The following is an 8,022-nucleotide window of genomic DNA, read 5'->3' as shown; positions in this document are numbered from 1 at the left end:
AGTAAAATATTCCTCCTATTTGCAAGCTAATGACATATTGATTAGAGTGTAAAACGGATTATGGGACTTTTCAAGTTTAGGGTTAACATGGTAATTACTTTTTTTTTTTTTTGTAATTGAGTTTCAATTGATGTATTTGTTACAGTAAGATTTGGTGACATTTTATGCATCTTCAGTTGTTTTTCCGGTCAGATTATACAGGATTATATGGGATTTTTCCAGTAATATAATATTACTAAAATGTTATGTTTATACTTTCCTGCAAATGGAGGGGAAATTATTTTTCACATCATATCTGGCACATTTTTTACATCCTGCCAGGAATCTCCACATAAATATGCTGAGGCGGTCCAAGCATTGTTGGGGTCAAAGTGTGGAATGTTTGTTTCATAAACACTGAGCAATGAAGCTGATCAATTATAATCTGCAAGGTACAGGAAAGATACATCTCTTCCATTTCCCACTGGGTCTAGCTGATTAGAAATACCTAGTTTTATTCCAGGTTTCTAATCCCAAACTAGGTCATGAAAGAGCAGAAAGTTTGTCCTGTCAAACTGTTTGTCCTGTCAAGCCAAATGGAAATAGCATAAAAAGAGGAAAATCAGCCTGCCTAAGCTTAAAAGAGGTGAGATAAACCACTCTCAAATTATTACCCAGAGAGAGCAGGTAAAAAAAAAAAATCTGCATTATGTATTAATCATATTTTATACATGAATTCAAGGAAAGTGAATTAAAAGTCATCAAGATTCAAAGTTCAGTCCTCCTGGACAGAATGTGCATGATTTATTTGTTAGTCCGTGGCTGGGAACAATTCTGAACAGTCAGTTGATTAATTGCTATGAGTTATCAGATGGCAGAACTTAATGTGTTTTAAGAAAACTGGACTTGTTGGTAGCCATGCTGTGATCGTGCCCCAGAGGAGTCTTTGACTTCACCACCTGATGCAGCCTTTCACTAGATTGCATTTTTCAAAGAGCTGTTTTAGTAATATCTCTGCCTGGATTTAGGAACTCAAGGGAAATTATGCTAACTCTTCACTAGGCGCTACATTATGATTATAGTGGGAAGAGCTTAACCAAGGTTTGGAAGAGGCAAGTTCAGGAAGTCCGTGTTCAGTAAAAGTCTTTCCAGCCACTACTTTCAAAGTAACACTTGCCAAAGATAATGAGGTGATAAATTCCCTTACAGCCCTACTCTGCAGGCTCTGAATTATGAATGGGAATGATCCTGGGAGGGCTGAAGAAGTTCATGATTCCAGTTGTCCTTCACCCCTTGTGCCTGAATTCAGCTGCTGGTCAGCTGCTGAACCACCACAGTATGAGGCTTTAGGCAAACCAAAATCAGACAGCTGTAATATCATCAGCTGTTCCAAACTACACCAGATGTGCTCCAAACTACACCAGATGTGCACATGGTAGTTTTTTATCGCGCTTCATGAAATATTTCTTGTGTTCTTACAGACAACTTCAGGAAAGTACCTAGATAAAATGCATATGCTACATCTTCACTGTATAAGGTCTGTTCTACTCTAACTTGTAAGTAACTTGAAGCATAAGTTGGGAAGTGATCTTTTATGGAATTCTTGATTATGAAAAGAGGACTTGTGTAAGTTTTTATAGCTGATCCTTCAAGCCATCATAAATTGATTTCTCCAGGGAGATGCATTGGCTTATCGAGTTAGACAAGGGCTGTAGCACTGGCACACTGCTAGCAAAACTATTGCAGATTTGACAGCTGTCCAATGGCTTAAATCTAAAGACTCTGAGCTCTGTTTTCCTTTCATACAGTATACACAGTTTCATTGTACGATACATTTGCAAGTCTGTATATAATTTCTCTGCTTACTTACTGTCCACTAGTATCAGTTGTACATCTGTTCATTTGACTGTTCTCACCATTGCTTGGAAAATGACAAAACTCATTAAATCCATTAAACTGCAGATAGCCCGTTTCCATTAATTCCAACTTCTAATGACCCAAGCTTGTCATTATTACTGTTGTGCCTAGTTTACATGCTACATCTACATACTCAGAAACACAGCTTCCCCTTCATTTTCAGAAGGGAATGCATATTGGCATTTACTCATCTGATACTATGAAACAGAAATAAAAATCACAAGCCTCGAATAAATCACTCATCACTTTTCAACTAAAAAGTTGGACTTCTTAGTCACTGGACTTTGCAAAATTATGGAACTCCCATTAGAAGCCATCAACACCAAGAACAAAACACTGAACTCGTGAAAAAAAGTGGCATTTGACATAATCAGTGAAAGACTGCAAAGCAATCACTAACATAATTCTAGCTGTTAAAGTGGATGAGTCAAAAGAGAAAATCTTTTGCTTGTGATCTCTTCTGCAGAGCTGACAAGCAAAGCACTGACAGAACAAGGAGGTGTACATATGCTATCGTTAAAAGACTGCACGTGCTGATCTACTTTTGGTATCTAGCTCATTTCTTCTGGAATACAAAGTCTGGTACAGTTTTTCACCTTCTGAGTCCCATGGGTCCCAGTGCTGTCATCAAACATGCAGAGCATGGGGTAATAAAGATATATGGTATATTCTGTCGGTTTAGGGGAGCACTAGGCACTCAGTGAAAACGAAAAAAATGTTTAACCTGACCTGACTGCTACAGTCATGCATTCAGAAATACAGAGATGTAATATTTGTAAATTTAAAGATTTTTTTTCCATAAATTCTACCTTATTAGACTAGCCTATTATCTTTATTAGCATCAAGTGGTCTACTTAAAATTTAGTACTGTAAGTCTGTACAGAAAAAAGTTCGATTTTTATCATCAAGGTCATTGAATTTGTCTTTTATTTCTGTAGTATATAATTCTATAATCTGATTTGAAGCACACTCAGATGTATCAAACCTAATTTTAAAAAGTCTTTATTTTAGTGAAAATCATCTCCAATAAGCAATTAGAAATTCAATGTGATAGAAAACAGGAATCCTATTTTTGTTCTCCTCATTTAGTTCCTTCTGAAGCAGATGTCTAGTGTTTGTCAAGATCGAACTGCAGACTAATATAGTACTTGCCCCATTTTAAGCTGCAGAAAGGACTGCTCCTTCTTGCTAGTACTACAGTGAAATAAGCTAAGGCAAAACATTAAATTAAAAAAGGATCCTCCATTCTTAAAATCAAATGTCAAGTCAAGTGAAAGTCAAGAAAAGATTAACAATTAATATTGCCCTTAAAAATCTTTTTCCTGGGGGATCCGGAGGCATGTACTGAGAACAGAGCTTGGAATAAAAGTTCCATTCAGGGTTTCTTTCTCTTTTAGGAAAAATAAAACTGTGTTTTGGCTTTATATTGTATAACCAAGAGTCTGTGTTCAGTTCAGATCAGTGAGAGTGACAGGTGTCTGGGTACAGACCATCTTTCTTGGTCAGCCTGGGAACGAGTGGGTGTGTTTAACGCCGCATGTGAGTCGCAGCAATCCCACTAGGACTGCCTGTAAGACCCGAGATCCTATGGGACCATAACCCCCTATATGTTACTGCAGTACTAAGGTGGATGGAGGCTTCTTTCTGCTGCGCAGGGCCGCACATTGGAGGCACACACCTTGGCCGTACTGGGCTGTGTGGCAAGAGCCCGCTGCCTCATGGCTCTGGTATGGTAGGCAGGCTCCCTGGGCTGGGACGCACAGTGGGGTGGACCAGCAGCACTGCCAGAGAGACGTACACCTCTCGGCTGTCAGAGGGAGCCACAATTTCTTCCCAGCCCCATGGGACTGAAGACTCTGAGTCAAGCCACGCTGCTATACTACCGGCACCACTTCCCCATGCTAACAGCAGGGAACCAGGAAACGAATGCTAATGTTGAGGCATGAAATGATTAAATCCTCTATTACTTCCTTTATTAAATCCACACCTGCAACAATAACTATGATTCTTTTCTACTTAACTGTGACAGAGCTTGCCTGCTCTTCCGGACACGCTGGAAATGCTGGGAAATAGTGGGTGACTGTCAGCACGCGTTTGTGTTGTCGCTCCAAAGCTGGCAACTTCCTAACCCCAGTGAGAATACCAGGAGCTGGTCTGTGTCCCAACTGAGCCAGCTCGTCTGAACTGAAATCCTTCCTCTAGACTACAGCGAGATTATTTCACGTGTCCACAGGTAGTCACTGCACCAGTGTAAGAGCACAAGAAACACGCACAGACAGGACGCTCCCTCAGGCATTTACAAATGGCTGGTGGTAAGGGCCGAAAGGTTGCCTTTACTGGTGTGTAACAACCGTTCAGAGAGATGGCTGTCCTCATCCATCTGTCCTCGTGCCAGATAGATAAGACCTGCTGGAAACATGGATCTCTGTGTGTGGCTGGAAATGTGGATCTGTGCAACAACTGGTAGGACAGGCTGCTCTGGACCTGTTCCTGTTCCTGCTTAATAGGGTTGTGTACTCAGAAACCACCAAGAATTTATCCGGTTTCAGAGCTTTATCAATTCAGAGTAGTTTGAAATTTATGCTAACCTAGATTTGAAATGCTCCAATTTAAAACATTCTGGGCTCTGAGACATTTCTGAAAAGCAGAAAAAAATGGTAAATGGCAGAATTAGGATAAGTAACGGTGATATTAAGATGATGTAATTAAAATACCTCACTCTGAAGGTAACAATCCACTTGGCAACACTGATATAGTGTTGATTGGGTATCAGCATCACCTAGCCAGAGAAAAGATAAGTTGTGAGTATACTTAAATCTTCCACGTCTCTTGCTTAAACAACTGTTAAATAAGAAGCAATATTGAGTTATCCCATACATTGTTTTTATTTTTTCCTTATTCATTGGCAACATAATCAAATGCACATCCCTTTTCACCTGACATTTTTAAAGAGGACTTTAAGATTCAAAGGTGTAAGGCATTTTGCCTTTGACAGACATCTGTGACCCATTTAGTTAAATGGTCCTTCAAGAGGCCTCGGCATACTCCTGGGGTTTTGTTGTATCATCAAAGTAATGTTGTATGATATTTATTAAGAAAACCAATGTGATGAGTTTGCAAAAAAAAAAATAAAATAAAAGAACATTGGTTAAATAAAATGCAGAGTTCTTATGGTAAGATATACTATTATTTGTATAATATTCTCTTAGAGATTTTTGTATTGATGGAGATCTTTCAGATTATTCTAGATATTAATATATTTCTGGACATTTGTTATCTTGGTCTGTAGTTGCTGTTTTGTTATTTTTTAATACTTGTTTGTCATGGAGTAGTTACATTAATTGTTGATTTATTCACTGTGTGATTATTCAACTCTGAGGGATGCAGTGGATAATAAAGCTAGTTCATTGTTTTATAAATAAAATATATGTATATCAGCTATTTTAAATGTGCACATCTGATATAGGACAATTCCAACAGCATCTTAACATATCTGTAAGAAGGAAACATCAACAAGGAGGAAAATAGTAAAGAAATTATAGTTTCTTAAAAGATAAGAAGAAATAATACATTAGCTTACCTTCCTTCAAGTTTCTTCCATACTAGATATCAAAATCAGCTAAAAATTAATCAGATCAGTCTACCAAGACAACATTCTGAAAATATGCAACAAGTGATTTGCTCTCACGTACATGCTCTTGAATAACTCATACACACCTGATTTTTTTAATGTGATTTATTTGCATTTCTTCCCCTGAGTTCAGCCCATATAACTAGGATATAGGCATTTATATTTATGGGGCTGCATATAAGTGCTCTGACACATCTAGATGAGGGATAGCTTCTTCCACACTTCTGCTCCTGACAGTGTTACCTGAAGGATAGTCAGGGAAAGCCCCCTCCCAGGTGACACTCCAGCTGGCACTCACAGAGATCATCTGCATCACGGACTGCCACTTGACACACCCTTGGCGTCAAAGACATCTGCAGAGGGCTGCCAGATACAATGCAAGACTGATGATGGATCTGCAGATTTCTGAAGCAACAACTGGAAGCCAGGAGATATACCACATAGCAACTAAAATGGTACCAGACAGCTATGTTTAGACGGCTCATTTGGCTTTGTTCTTCTCCTGTTAGGCTAGCACTTCATCCTTTTTCTTGGGAGAGCAATGTTCTGCATCCGCCTCAAAAGCCAACAGTTCTTTACACAAGAAGCTACCCATCAAGAACATGATCGTATACATGCTTCTCATTTTGATTGTTAACACACATATGTGTTAGTTTTCTTTCACACAGCCTCCAGTAACTTCTTCATACAAGTAACATTTGATACTACTGTTGATAAATGGAATGTCCAAATACTTAAGGCACGTGTTTCCAGGACACATCACTGTCATTACTGCTCTCATTTCAATGAATTCCAGCTCCAGCTGAATTCCAGAAATAATATGGGGACATATTATTTCTCCAACAGTACAAGCCATAATAAAACTTTGGATGCACCTGCAAGGAAAATTTGCAGTATTAAACAATGATGTCAGCATGATTACTTAGCCACATATTAGTAAGTAGAGGAATTGTTTTGACAATAGTAAACTTCAGAAGTTTCCCCTTCTCAAAATTGCTCACCATGTCCAAAACATCCTACACAACAAAATCAAGAGGTACCTGTAGCATAGAGTGGTATATTCTATCTTTAATGCAGTTAGCACTGTTACAAGTAGCAATGCAGATGTGGCAGCATAAACCAGACTGCACATCACATAAAGAATACAACCCATACAACAATCTAGCAAAACACTTTCAACCTTCCTGTTGTACTTTTTTTTTTTTTTTTTTCCCTGCTTCCAGCAGTGCCTGAAGGATTATTTGTGCTGGGGATTGCATCCGGTCACTATCTTCGATGGACACCAACAGATAACTTCCATTGCCCCACCTACTCTCCCTTTTATAATACGGGCTCCTCAGTCCCCAACAGTATCACATTGCACTATTTCTGTCACATGGAAAGTATTTCCTTCTGATTGTTTTCCATCTGTTATGTGATTCACAGGATTCCTCTGATTCCTGTATTGTGACAATATGTGAATGCTTGTTTCTTATTTACCTTTCCATGTCATCCATTACTTTAAGGATTTCTCTTACGTTGCTTTCTGTTTTCACTTTTCCAGGACAAGAGTTCTATTCTATTTAACTTTCCACATACAGTAGCTGTTATTTACCTGTGAAGGCTCTGTCATCCTTCCTCCATTTTTTTTTCTCCACGTTTTTCAAAATGGTATAAGCAAAACTGCATACAGGAGTAAGAATACACCATCTCAAATTAAAAGGCTTTAGTTTATTTTTGTTAACTACTTTTACTAGCCCAGGACTAAATGGATGTTTTAATAATGAAGTCTGTAACCTAGATTAAGGTCAATAAAAACTACCTTTTTTAGCTTTTGCTTAAGGATTGACCTGGCAATTAATTGCCCAGGACTAAAACAAAAAGATGAATCATACGTGATGCTCCAGGAATTAACTTGCAGCTACAGTACAAATACAGAAAGGAAATTGAATATCTATTGTTTATCTATAAATATTAGTATTCCCATAAATTTCATAGCAATTGGCATTACTTGGTGTAATGGTGTTAATTTTGTAACTGATTGTAAAGAAAAGCAAAACCAGCAAGCTATTCTATGTTACACAGAATATAAATATATATATATATATTCTATGGTACACAGAATATACTATATTTGGAATCACAGACAATGCTGGTTCAGATCTGTTGAGACCAAAGTTCTGCTGAAACAAAGGTGTCAGACAAACCAAATACATTTAAAACCCTGAAAAAAAAATCAATAACAATTCATTTGTATCATCCAAATTACAAAAAAAAAAAAAAAGGCAAGATGAAACCAAGTACCTGACATAGAAGAGGGAAGAGGCATGTGTATCCAAGAAATTGCATTAAGACTCAAAAGAAATAGGTCATGTGAAGAGAAGCACTTAAATTTAGTAATCAAATGTATATTCAGCAGCAAAGATAAAGAAAGATTAGTGAAATAACCTCAACATCAAGAAAAATGAAATAAATTAAAAGATTTTTGATCGGAACATTTTCTGAAGTTGACAGAC

Source organism: Cygnus olor, chromosome 2, assembly GCF_009769625.2.
Source record: "Cygnus olor isolate bCygOlo1 chromosome 2, bCygOlo1.pri.v2, whole genome shotgun sequence".
Classification (NCBI taxonomy): domain Eukaryota; kingdom Metazoa; phylum Chordata; class Aves; order Anseriformes; family Anatidae; genus Cygnus; species Cygnus olor.
This window is presented reverse-complemented; position numbering follows the sequence as displayed.